Below are 15,294 nucleotides of genomic sequence, written 5' to 3'. Positions count from 1 at the left end.
GTTGTGATTTGTTTTAAATATTTATAAACAATTATCAAATATCAATATTTTTAAACAATTAAAAATGTTAGCTAATATTATTAAAGTTTAATTTAAGTTAAAAAAAAACTTGATATCAGGAATACTTCAAAATAAAACAATCAAAAAAAAAAAAAAAAATGGAATAAAAATTGATTGTAAATGTTGTTTAGGAACAACATTATATCATAATGGTTGTTCAGAGTAACAGCCCACGCAATACTGAGTGCACCCTATAATACTTGGATATAGTAAATAATCAAATCATTTAAAATTAAAACTATACATTAACTATTAAAGTATTAAATTTTTTTAGAAAAACAATACATCCGGGTCTAAATTTAAAAAAAATTATATTATATAAGAAAGTAGTTTAATATTTCACTCCCTAATACTAAAATAAAAGAATAGTTAATTTTAGTGTGCTTACTTTTTCTTCAGATGGAACCTTATGCTCATAACTGGAGATAATCTTAACTACTTGTTCAGATAATAAGGATAGGAGTTCGTCAGCCTCAACCTCTTCTCTAAGAATCAAAATATAACAATAATATTATATTACACAATTTCCTTAAAGTATCATTATCATAAATAATATTTCATACGAAAAGTTATGTTGAGTGTACAAATCTGAACTTTTTAATAATTTTGTACAGCTATGTAAATCAGCAGAAGCCTTAATACCAAGAAAATTTGTAGGGTGCAGTTGTTTCTTTAAAAATTCACGGCATGTCTCATTTACATCGTTTAACTGCAAAAGATTAGCAGCTGGTAACAAAACCTTAAGGAACAAAAGAAAAGTATAAATATATTTTTTGTCTAAAACAAATTAAAAGTTTTTCTATTATAGTAATATTACCTGAACATTTATTTCGGTGATAATGATTTTACCCGAATAAATAAAGTCTATTAAGAGTTTTAAAGTGGTAGAATCTTATTGTTTTATAACAATAAATTACAAGATCTTTATTATTTTCTGCAAAATGTGTGAACATTGCATGGAAATATGGACTAGCCGATGCGAAAACCACTTTATGTCCAAATATTATATTACCATCATCCGTTTCCAGTTTAATATCACAAAAAGCTCATGTCTAAAAACAAACATTAATTGTCACTAATGTTTATATGGCAATTTAAATCACTTCCTACTTACTGGCGTAAGGATTGTAATACTTGAGACATTTCCCCATAAGACTTTTTCGTCTACTCGAATTTTGCTGGTTCCCAACTAGTGGATATTGGTATTTCTCGTAAATGTTACATTTTCGATTGAATATTTATTAAGTTCAGGTGTTGGAGGTCTTAGCACTATAACAGTGTTAAAATAAACTCTTAATAAATATAAATATATAAAAATATAAAAATGACATAAACAAATGCAATTAACAAGAACAAAAACTCATAATCACTATAGTTAAATATGAATGAATTCTAATAAATCTTTTGTAAAACCAGTTGAATACATAGATATCTATCTATGGTGGAAAATGGAAATCTAATGATATAATAAACTTAATATCACGGACTTAAGGCCCGTATTACAATAATCGATCACTGTTTAAACCACGGAACTCGGCTGCTAAATTCAGTGGGTTAAGCGTAATCGAAGTGTAATCGACTATAGAATACAATTAAGAGGACTACACTGGTAATTTTTAGTGGTAAAACACGTCTACGAAAAACAAACGAAACTCCATAAAAAAGTGGTTTTTGAGTAAAAATACTTATAATGAAATTTATAGAGAACAATATTTAAGAGGCAACCTTATCGGAGTTTTTTGAAATATTAAGTTGTAAAATAGTTACTGTTGTTTAAAAAATAAGCATTATTAATAATTATTAGTGATTACGAATTAGGACGACAGAAGTAATAATATCAGACTCCTGTTGTATTTACTTTTCTGTTATATCCGTTGCGGGTTTGTAAGTTCGTCTTCGATGAGGAAATAACTATATTATTTTAAGATTGATTCCCGGAAGATCTTATTAGGTAATAAATAAATAGTCTTTGATTTACTTAACTAAATACTTTTATTGAATACGAATTCACATGAGTCCTGTGTGTGATATAAAATACTACTGCCGGCGACGCTCATTCGGTATTTCGTTATTGCCCGTCGAGGGCATTGCAAAAAAGGTGCTTATTGTACTAACTACTAATAATTTATAAACAGGGGTTCGTAACACTTCTAATAGCTGTATTTCCAGAAATGTGTTTAAAAATTAAAAATAAATATTTAAGTTGAGGTAATTATTACTATAACTATTGTAATACTCGAATTAACATAAAGTAAACTCTGAAAAATAACCATTCCTTCTGGATGATTCGACGTAATCACATCAATTCAATTCAGTTTTTCTAACTTTTTTACAATTATACGGTTGTTACATATTGTTTATCATGGCAAATGAAAAAAAATTTGCTAAAACGTAAACGATCGACTAAAAAAATAAACACTGATACACTTTCGCTGAGACGATATAAAAAACCGAGGTAAATTACATATTATTTATTTTAAAATTTTAAAACATATAGCCGATTAAAATTAATTTTAAAAACTTAGTCTCCTGCTCTGAAACGAAAAATTTATTGTACCTCTTCAGTTCAAATTCGATTCAACAATGTTGATCAAAACTCTAGGTAATACATTTTTAAATAGCACCTAAAAATCGGTGTGTATATTAATATAACATTAGAAACAGTTAAATTTATAACTATAACAAAATATATATTATTCATAATTTTGATATATCGATTTTTTTTAAAAATATTAATTCTTTTCGGAAAAAAATTTTAAAATAACCTTTTCAATTATGTATAGGTATTACGATATTTAGTTATATTGTTGTAATTCAAATACTGTTAATCGTAGGGACTTTAAACTTTTTACCATTTTTTTTTAAAAATAACTTAGCTTCTCTATAATTTATTTAAAATTTATATTACTCCATTCTAGTAGATTTGTATAGTTTAATTTTTACAAATAGTTTAAAATTTAAATACCAACACTTCAAACGTGATAAAAATCACTAATTTTTATGAGTATTTGAGATTAAAATTTTTACGAAATCGCGTAAAGATTTCGATTTTTTTAAAGGTATAAATGGGCATTTGAAATATTCAATTTTTTTTTTTACAGATGTCGATAAAAAATTTTGGCTGAGTCAAAATACTTTAAAATGTAGTGCAAACTTCCACATATAGGTTAGTCTTACAGTGATCCAAAAATTAAAAAAAACGTAATCACAGTTTTTTTCTTAGCGTTTGAAGTTGAAATATTGACTAAATTCGTCAAAATCACGAATATTCGTAAATTATTATGTAGTTAAAAACTTAGAAAAATTTATATTCATAAGAATTGAATATTTAATGTAAAGTTATTCATAATATATTCTTAAAATAATATACCAAAAATATGACCTTAACATTTGCAGTTTGAATGTCACAATGCCTTAAGTTATTATACTGGACATGGAATTTAGTTCATTTTTTCCTGTACCTATAGCTATAGCGAATAGTACACCAGTATCAATAATTACAGTTAAACAAATACATTTTGAAATTTCTGAACATTATGTTCAACTGATTTTATGAACTATAACTTGTAAGTAGAATCGTCTACTGATGAGGAATCCGTCGTCCTTGAGTAGGTATGATAAAATAAATAAAAGTATTAGATATGTATATAACATAAGAAACAGTTAAATCTATAACTATAATAAAACATAAATAATTCATAATTTTGATAAACTATAATTTTTTTTTAAATATTAGTTTTTCCATAGCATACTACAGGCACTTTACTTAAGTGAACGTAAAAGGTTATCTATTACTAAAAGCAGTGTTGTCATTTTTGTCCAGATCGATCTACAAACATAATCCTAACTCCACATTATTTACACGTTCCTGTAAACGAGTCGATCCTATAATTGTCAATAAATCAAATCAAAATGCAAAAAGATGCGGAAAAAAATAAAATACGTATAGAGACATAATTATATTATATTATAATATATCATATAGGGCGTGCTTGTCATCGGCAGCTTTAAATTGAACAAACTACAACCTAAAGTGCACAATGTATACCCATTATAGTATGTTTACAGAATATCAAAAAACTTATAATATTATTTAATTGTTTTGCATACATTTCCATGTTTTATTTCCACATCGTATATTCGTTCGTGCTTTCAACTTATCTCGTTGAACTGCAAACATCATATATGTTATAATATATTATAACGAAGCGCAATCGAATGTTCATAGATGTATTAGCTCCACCGGATCACAAATTCAATTAAAATTAATTGAACTGGCAACTTGTTCAACATATGGCTGTCTTTAGATTCTGAGCGAAGGGATATTGATTTTACAATGATGTGTGTGTTTTTTTAAATTTTTTTTTTGTCTGTCATCACCTTTTAAGATAGTAAAAGTGCTTGGATTTTCTTCAACAGCAACTTTTCTGATAGGAAAGTGAATCTAGTTGGTCCTATATTTGGATCAGTTAAAATCCACATGCTCTCGACCACCGTATTCACACGATACATTAACCTGTACACATTACTTCATTAGCCATTTATTCATTGGTTGGGGCCCACAACCATGTATTGGCCACTGGTCCCTGAAGATCTTAATGTGGGCTTTAATTTATCACCAAATAAAAGGTATCATAGTACTATATAAATATTATTTTGATTTACCTATTTGAAGTTCTCTAACAAGAAATCTCCTTTATAATTAAATACTAAGCATTATTTCTTCTAGAAAAGGGCCATCACTAGTCAGACACAAAAGTAGTAAATTGTGTAGTAAATTCAATAGGGTAAATATAAACTTGTGAATAATAGTTCATAATTTTAGTGTCACTCCCCCCCCCCCCCCCACTCATAAAACTAAATCAAACTGGATTATCCACTTGATTCCTTATGCTGTATATGTGTATAGTTTGTTTGTTAGATTTGCAGAAAAATATTTTGTATTCTTAGACTAATTGTAAAAATTTAAATATTTATAACAATTATGTAATTTTTTTTTTTTTAAATTGTCCACCATCAATATCCAGCGTTAAATAATTTGAACTTAAGTATATTATGATTTTATTACCCAATTCGGAACCGGCACAAAATTTATCTTTAGTCACATAAAATTCAAATCCGTTTTTATACATTTCCCAGCAAGTTCTATGGTCAATATATGGCAAAGATGCTTCCAGTAAAATAGGACTGGCAATGTCTTTTTCCGTTTTTCCCCAACCAACAATCTGCAAAAGTATTAAACGGTTGTACAATGTGTGATCTAAGTTATAAAAATAATGAATGTCTGTGTGTCCATATTACCATGGAAACCATTTATATATTATTTTGAGATTTCCGATGGAATTTTTTGTATATAAGTGGTTGCCATGGTAATATTTAATGGTTTTTAGATATTTAAACGAAGGACAACAACTTAAGTTATGTATTATATTTAAAAATTAATATTCTGATTTTAAAGTTAAAATTATATACTAATTTGGTAGGTATAATAAGCAAATAATAATAATTGAACTACCGTATTTTTTTTTTTATTTTTTTTTAGATTCTGAGCGAAGCGATGAATGTATTCATTTTACAATGATGTGTGTTTTTTTTAAAATATTTTTTTGTGTCTGTCATCAATCAATTTTCAAACGCGACGTGAAAAACAAAAGAAAAATTAAGGAAAAACGGGAATTTTTACGCAAAATCTGTATTCGAGAAAATCGATTTTGGTTTTTGGTGCAACTCTAAAACAAATGACCGTAGGTACAAGAAATGTTGACTGATTGTTTATATTAGCATATTCTATACACCATAACATTTTGACTTCTTTTGAGCTGTTTACGGAAATTTTCAGTTTCCATTTATTTTAGTTTTTTTTTTCTATAAATATCAATCAAATTTTATCTGTTGGGTAAAAAAGCTTGAAAATTTAATAGAAGGCTCCAAGGTTATTGTTTCAAAGGCAGATGAAAAAAATTAAAAATCCTTTGTCACAGTTTTTATTTACAAGCATTTATAAAGTTCAAATATTGACAAAATACTGAAAAATCACGAAAATTAGCAAATTATTTTGAGTTGAGAATTCATAAAAATTTTTCTTTTTAAATCTAAGATTTGAAAATGTAATACAAGATTATCCATAAGTTTTTCTACTTTTATTAAAAAAAAAATATCTACAAGAAAGTCAAATTAAATTTTTATAAGCATTTGAAATTCATATTTTTACAACATTTGATATTTACTCGATATCTTATGTAATGATTTTCTTATTTTGTTGTAATTAAAAAACGTATGACTGTAGATTCTTGAAAATTTCACTGAATGTTTGTATTAACATTTTCTATACACGATAAAATTTTGAAAATAATTTGACTATTTTTTTAAGCTGTTTACGGACATTGTCAGTTTTCAATTTTTTTAGTTTTTTTTTCTACAAATATCAATAAAATTTTACTTGTGAGGTAAAAAAGCGTGAAACTGTAATATAAGGCTCCTGATATATCGTTCTAAAAGCAGTTAAAAAATATTTAAATTACATAGGCACAATTTTTTTTTTATAAGCATTTGAAGTTCAAATGTTGGCAAAATTTATCAAATTTATAATTTAATAATTATTTTGTTGTTGAAAATGTATAAAATGTTCAACTTTTATAGCTAAGGATTGAAAATTTAAAACAAGGTTCCACGTAAATAGGTTATATATAAATTACTTTATTCACAATAATATCATCAAATATACTTGGTAATATCATAGGCTGACTGACCGTTTTGGATCAGAATCGTTTTTCTTATACAATGATATTATATCATTGAATTCAAATTTAACACCATCCATTACAGTAACCCACTTGTAACCTACTGTACAGCAGAGTGACATCCACTTACCCACCTTTTTCATATTTTTCAACTGCCATTGTAACAATATATTAAGAACCTGGTATTAAATTTTAAAACTTCTTTACTCAATTTTGAATGACTCAAAATTATAGAAAAAAAAATTTAAAAAATGTGCACATTAAAATGTCGTTCATTGGATTTGTTCGTTTCGAGTACCTATGAATGACAGAAATATTTAGCTTTAGGTATACAACTCAATATTATTGTTATTAGATTTTTTTAGTGAAAATAGGAGCAACGACGTACTTTGATTGTATTTACTACACCTTAATTCAATGCCGTGATTAAGGCACCAGAGTAAAAAACGGGTGAACAATCTTTATCCTTTTTATTGAAACTAAATATATTAATAAGCCACCCGATGAATATAGAAAAACCACCCCAACCGATCAAAAACCACTCCGACATTTTCGTCTTCCGAAATCTGCAGATTTGTCTCCTGAAAACATGATATTATTCATAATTAATTTTCAATTTAAGTTATAAATCATATTACCGTTATTGAATATAATATTATAATGTTACCCAAAGTGTCGAGACAAATATATGATTTAATAATGAAACTGAAATAAAAGTACAAGCCCAATGCGTCGCAATGCGACCGAAAAAAAATCCAAAACTAATACAAGTTAAGAAAGTTTCCTCTGTAAGTTGTGACGGTAGCCACTTCCATTATTTTATATTGTTTGAACAGTTTGCTATAAGACAAAATATTTTCAATTGGTATTGACAGGTCAGTGTAAGTATTTGCGTATCATTTATTTGGACAGATAACACTTGAAACAATGAAACATGAATGAATTTGCATTCTATGACAAAATGCATAATATTCAAGTTACTGTAATGTGAGCATAAATAAAAAATACTATGATTAATTGTTACCACCGGTTCTGTCTGTTCTAAGTCTTTCGGTTTAAGTGGCAAGTCAATATGGTCGAATTTATTTTGACTTTTGTTAATTATTGTTCTCATCCACACATAGCTCAAGTCAAATTGGTTCTCTAGGTTATTTATTTTATTGCCTGCACTGCACAACTCTGCATATTGACAATTTTAACTGAAAAAAACCAATCACATGGAATAATAATTTTTGAATAAAAATTAAAAAGCAATAAAATATTTTGTATTTAAGTATTTTATTGTTTACCTACAATATACTTTGTTACAGTATATATTTTAAATAAAACTGAATTTGTATTATATAATTGGTATATACCTATAATAGTTGATTATTGTTCACAATTCATATTATTAAATGCGCTGTCCCAGGCGGGGTCTAAATGTGTAAACTAAATGTGTAAACCTTGATTTTTAATTTTTGGAGAATTATTAACTGCTTATCTATAATATGTATATCAGCGGTTGGTAATAAGCGGCAGGGTTTAAAACCAATTGAACAAATTTCGGTTTCAATTTCGATTTTGTATACTGGTTTTTAATTTTTCGATTTTGTTTCAATTTTTCAATACCGATGTTAGTCGGATATTAGCCTAAAACTTTCGGTTTTGGCTTCGATTTTGTATACCGGTTTTCAATTTTTTTCGGTTTTGGTTTTAAATTATAATACCGGTATTCAGTTTTTTCCGATTTAGGTTTTGAAGTTAATACGCGTTTCCAATTTTTTTCGGTTTTGGTTTTAATTTATAATATTAGTATCCAATTTTTTGTCGGTTTCAGGTTTGATTTGGTTTTCGGTTTTTATTTAGTTTATACTGGTTTCTGAAATCGGTTTTAAAACCGATTTCAAACCCTGAATTAAGCATCCAATGGAGGGTAAATAACTGAACCGCCAAAAATACTATTTCCAATACTGGATATCTGCACATAACAGACGTTTGATCTATTTTTATAATGTATTTGGATGTATTTTTGCTAAACATATAGGTATACATAATATGTAAAATTTCTTTCTTCAAAATTACGTTTTTAAAGGATAATTATTGTTCAAGGTTAACAGATCTCCGACTTGAAAACACTCGGCGGACATTTTAAAAACTGGCCAAAATATATTATATTAAATATTTTGCTTTATACAGCTTGAACTGTATTTTTAACATAACAATTTAAATTTAAATTTAAATTACAATTTAAAAAACAAATTTAATCCAAAGTTATATAATAGCAGTTCAAAAATATTAAAGGTACCTCATAGGCACCTGCAGTTTGTGTTGTGCATTATCTAGATAAAAATATTTATCTTTATAATATCATATCCAGAAAAAAAAACTGTGATCTGATAATCTGCAGATAATTAGATAGTATATTTTATTAATTTCACTTGATTTTTTCCGTTTTTCAATAACTTTTATACTTGTTTAAAATTTAAAACAACGCGCCAATATTGCCTCAATGAGTTCACAAGGCATCATCTAAACTGCGTAATAATTTTTATGTTAGTATGTTTAAAACCAAACATAATAAACAAAATAATTTTCAAGTACACACAATTTTGGTGATCCGTTTCTAAAATGTTAACACTTTTTTACACTCATATAGAAAACACATCATACTTTTTAACAGTCCTAAAATTTTAAGTGAATCCTTTGGTACTTGGTTTTTATCTACACGTGTGTGTGTGTGATTTTGTGAATTACAACTTTAAAGGTCTATAGTGAATGAATTATTAAAAGTAATAAAAACCTGTAACATATCCCTGCACTTCCCCTAGACTCCAAAGTATTTCTAAAAAGACCATAAGCGACAAAATCCGTGTTTCAGTTTCGGTAATTTGCGTTGCTAAAGAAAAATTGTGTATCTAAAATTGATTATTTTTTTAACGGTTGAAAAGTTGGTAATTCTTTTTAAAGTTTCTATTGAAAAGCCTTTTTGATGAGCTGCCAACCAACTTTCCATCTCTCACAGTTTAAAAAATTTAAAAATAGAAGTTTTAGGGCTGAATAACAATAATGATAATAATATATACTTAGTTGACCTAGTCAACTCAGTTTTGCTGAGTGGCTATAAAAATTAATAAATCCGGTTGTTGTAAAAATATGTATCAATCCATCAATATTAATATTATATTATAGTGACGCGAGACAGGTCTCTTGATATTTTCCAAACGAAAGCATAATCTACATACATTAAACCACAACACTCGTAGATAAATAATGTTACTCTGATACCTACACGAGTATTTACCAGGGCTTGAAACCGATTGAAATAATTTCGGTTTCGGTTTCGATTTTGTATACTAGTTTTGAAATTTTACGGTTCCGGTTTCAACTTAGCAATACTGGTATTAAGAAATTTCGGTTTTGGTATCGGTTTTGTATACCAGTTTGCAATTTTCTTTTGCGAATAATGAAATGGTTATCAACATTTTAATCATGATCTCAATTGTATTATGAGTATCAATTATGCGTATCAATGGAATTTACGTATTTAAAAACACGTCAATAAAAAAAAAAAATACGATTTCCAATTTTTTCAGATTTCGGTTTTGAATTTAATATCGGTTTCCAATTTTTTACTGTTTCGATTTTGAATTTAATACCGGTTTAATACCTATACAATTTTTTTTGGTTTCGATTTTGATTATGGTTTCGGTTTCGGTTTTAAAACGGTTTATACTGGTTTCTGAAATCGGTTTTGAAAACGGTTTCAAGCCCTGGTATTTACGGCCAAATCCTACTTAAATAATATGACATTTTCTATGTTTATAGTTACATACCTATTATCATATTGTTCTCACCATGCACGTTATCAACTCGTCGCCGCTGGTGTGGTTCGCAACGGTATAATAAGTGACGTTGCTCGTCGTTTGCAAATAATTTGTATTTAATTATGTATATTTGTAAATAATTATTATTGTTCTCGTTTACAACGGCTATTGTCGTCGTTTGTGTGTCGCATTTTAATTCGATTTTGGCCACGTCCAAAGGTGCTTTCGGCACGAACAAGAACAATATCGAAACCACTCTTATGCCGAATATGGACATTAAATATAACCTTTTTTTATCCGAAATGTGTCGACTATGACTCCGGCCTCTGCACTAATACTATCGATATCACCACATGAACGTCATGGCGGCGCCGTAAGTCGTCAACGAATATCCCAATTGTCTCGCTAATGAAGGCAAAAATCCAATCGTAGGTCCTAAACCAAAAGGAAAAGAGAAAACGTTTACATACACGAATATATATTATAAGATATCATGACATAATTGATAATAATACGGACTAATATATTATACAACACCGCGCCTAACCAATTTTTTTTACGACACGTGAGCTATATATCGTCTCACATATTTAAATATTTGGAAAACATTAATCTCGCTGAAGCCCGGGCCCCCCACATAAAATGTTGGGCCCTTGTACCAAATGTTTTTGAGGGCCTCATAAAATATTGTTTAATATAAATTAAGTATTCCTATAAAATTTAAAAATTTTCAATTTCATTTCAACGGGCCTTTAAAATAGCCGGGCCCCTTTACTCCAGGTCCAGCTGTTGTCCCCATGTGGGGGACCTGTTGAAGCCTATAATCTCCGTAAGTATATCCAGGAAATTAATAGTTCAGACAAATTTCAAGTATTACTTTATTGAACGTTATCATAATATCAAGAACATTAATAATTATTGTTGTTGTAACATTTTTTAACGAGCTTAATTAACGATTTAATTCATTATACAATTGTTTTAATATTTTTTTTTTTTTTTTTATTAGGGTTAAGGTTTCGACTGCTCAGGTCATTAGCCTGTGATACTGTAGGGGTGGGGGGGTACTGTAGATTTTTACACGTGATTTTGTTTTGGCAGAATTTTTAATTTGGGCACCCGTAGGTATCTGCCATGCCCGGATGGGGGATGGCGGCACTTGTTCTCCGGACACCGTGACTTGCCCGAAGAAAAATGCCACCCGCGGCCAAGGTATCGAACTCGGGCCGGCTGCGTCGCAGCCGACGTCTTAGTCCGCTCGGCCACTCCGTCCCCCGTTTTGATATTTATAATCAGGGCGTAGTACATATTATGTTACAAATCAAATGATAACCCGCGAAGCAAAATCTTAAATACAAATTATTTCTCTAATAGTTCACCTGCCTAAAGCGAATTCGATTAATTATACTATTTCAGTGTACCGTGCAAATCACGATTATATTATTTTAATTTAATGTATATAATATTATTATGATATGACACGTGCATGCAAATATGAGGAAGTAGCACATTTTCAGTGGTAGTAATTGTGTATTCACTTTTATTCCAACCATGTTATTGGTTTTATTTAATTGAAAAAGGTACAAAAAAAATTTTTTTAGAGATTTTGGAAAATAAAAAAAATTTTAAAAACGGCGTAATGCGTTAGGTAGATTTACATATTTTATACGAATGTCTCGAAATGTTGTATTCGATTACTACCTACTGGCTGGAATCCGCAACAATATTATACTGGTAGCGATCATTTGAATTTGAAGTGGTGGTAAAAAATATTATTATATTATGTACCTATTAGATAATCGCCTTAGCATCGCCTAATTTATTTCGATGCAGAGGCTTATTTATCACAGAGGTCAAAGTATCACGGATATAATCTGAAAAGATTATTTTAACGTTTTGTTTTTTCGAACACTTTCAATTAGATATTATTAATTATTAACGACGCGGGTCGAGCACAGGTCACGGCAGGATGGTCAGTACATAGTCTACTACTCTGTAGAGTTTGTGATCTTTATTGGTTTCAAAACCTAAAATAACACTATGCGATAGCAAATCCGTTTGAAAAATCGGAATTCAGAAGAAATTGAACAAATATTTTTCCGGCCAAACTTTAGCGATTCTCAATCTGTGGTACGCTGATAGCTTGTGTAGGCATACTCTAGAAAATCTTTAACCATTAAAGTATTAAAAAATAAAATAAAAAATACATTTGTTCTGCAAGCCAACAAATTAATATCATAACAAAATGAGACAGTCTTAAAGCGCACGTGTATTCTATTAATTTTTAACTGTATATTTGAATAATCGTTTATTTTTTCACCCCAATGACGAATTCCGTTTTTCGAAATTTATCCAACCCCCATGTTTAGCACGTCATTATTGGCATGTTGTGCGGGCCGGGAGCGTACGATAATAATACGCACGCCCGGACACCAACTTAGGGTCTTTACACCACTGACACCTAAGTCCTAGAAATATGGAGGACAAGCTGGGTGTGTAATGGTGTAATAGCTCGAACAGTAGTGGTCGGGATCGCCTAGCAATGACTGTCGTTTATGTAGTACCTACGTGTTGTGTAATTATGTGTATTTGTGTATGAATATGTGTATGTGTGACGTGTGTGGGTGTGTATACAAAAATAATAAAAAATGGTAACACGGTTTCTGATAGGTAAGTTGCTGTATAATACACAAATTTAAATAATAGCAGTTCAAAATATATAATAACTTACCGCAACACAAATGTATAAAAAAAATATAATAATAATAAAACTCAGCCCTTATGGCTAAGTGGAATAAATGATAATATTGAATGGCCCTTCTGGCCCAATCTAAATAATAATAAAAAATAATGTGACCCTTCTGGCCCAACAAGTTAATAATAATATAAAATATCTATAGCCCTTTTGGGCCAACAGTTAAATATGTATAATAAATAAATAATAATAGAAATAATGAAAAAACTCATAGTTTGTGGAGCGCAGACTAGCTAGCTGGTCCTGTGCTAAAATAAAAATACTATATGCTGTGCGTTTAGCGCACACAAAATATAATAATATCAGGTGCCAATCCTATGGCTGCATTATACAAAACGGCGACGCGCCACTAAAAAACACCTTAATACTTTTATAATAATATAATATTGGCACACGCCGATACTGCAGCATCAACGTACGGTGAAAGATAAAAAATCACGGCAACATTATTATTCGGCAGCCGACGAGGCGGCGCGCGTACGATAACGCTCTGGCTTCATCTACATATGATATAACTCACAAGACACATTAAACGATAATAATAACAATAATAAAACAATACAAAACAATTGTATGTGAGTGTGTGACCAGCTGTTACCCCGCGACCGATGTCCTATATTCTTATATTTAGGTACTTTGCATTAGGTATATTTCTATTATATTGTTATGTTGCGGTGGCAACATTCTCCCTTCGTTGAAAGTCTTGGGTTTCAACCAACACGTTTCAATTCTGCCCCTGATCCGAGGCGCATAGTTACAACTCTTATGATCCCGTCCTTACCAGGATGCCCGTCGGCTCGTGAAAACCATTTTTCTAATCCGCATGAACCAGCAAAATATTTGGATTTCCAACAATTGTTCTGCGTCATTATTTCTTGCACGTACCTATTGACGTAATGTAGTAGGTACCATAGACCTATAAACTAATGGACAGCGCTTAGAGAGAGAGGTCAAGGGTACGATATAGAGTAAAAGAGAAAAGATAACGTGGGGGAAATACAGTATTAGTTTCATACGTCTATGGCCTATGATTACCCCCTTTATGTTCTTTCTCTCTTTTCTCTCTTCGTTCTTTCTTCTTTCTTTCTCTCATATGATTCCCGTGCATTGATGGCAGGGTGGAGTGGAATGCGCTGTTCATTAGTTTATAGGTCTATGAGGTACCTATGCGTGCAAATTGTGAAATTTGTCGTGCGAATTCTTATCGATAACTACATAAAAAAATAACACATTTTTCGTCGTGGTGAGGTCGGAGTCATGAGCCTGTATCTATACGATGATAATACTCTTTTTGTACCATGACAACGAGTTATAAAGTTAAAGCTACGCTAGAAGTTAAGTTTAATTTTAACTCTATTTTTAGTTTAATTTTTAACAAAACTGATTTTTATTGATGTAAACTTAATATAGAGTTACATAATCAATCAAATCCGAGGTGCGTCCATTTAATTAAATAATAAATATAATTATCGATGATGACAAATGTTTTTTTTTTGTTAAGCTGCAGTAGGGTTAAATATTTATAACGGGGAACATCATCATATACCATAATATAAAACAGATTAATGATATACTAGTACCCAGAGGCGTGTCCAGGATACAAATTCTGGACAGGCTCGGTTGTAAGAAAAATTTGTATGATATACAATTTTTTTTCTTTTAAGAAAAATAACTATAAAAAATAATAATATTGTAAAATGCATTTATACAATTGAATTGTTAACAATTCTAAGACATAGACAAACCGCACAAAACTAAAACGTTCATTCACGGACTCACGATTTATGACTGAGAGATGACTGTCGAACAATGGACGGACGTATTATTATTATTATTTTGGACATGATAATATTATTATTATCTAATATGAATTAATTTTTAATTTTTATCATATCATTATAATGTTTGTTTAGTGTCAACAGTTCGCAGATATTAG

The 15,294-nt window shown here is 29.5% G+C and overlaps 1 pseudogene; it reads right to left on the bottom strand.

Annotated features, from left to right (window-relative positions):
* Positions 1-5,069: 5,069 nt before the first annotated feature.
* Positions 5,070-12,156, bottom strand: LOC132946243 (uncharacterized; annotated as a pseudogene).
* Between the last annotated feature and the right edge of the window lie 3,138 nt (positions 12,157-15,294).

The sequence above is a fragment of the Metopolophium dirhodum genome, chromosome 6, assembly GCF_019925205.1.
Source record: "Metopolophium dirhodum isolate CAU chromosome 6, ASM1992520v1, whole genome shotgun sequence".
Lineage (NCBI taxonomy): Eukaryota > Metazoa > Arthropoda > Insecta > Hemiptera > Aphididae > Metopolophium > Metopolophium dirhodum.
This window is presented reverse-complemented; position numbering and strand designations above follow the sequence as displayed.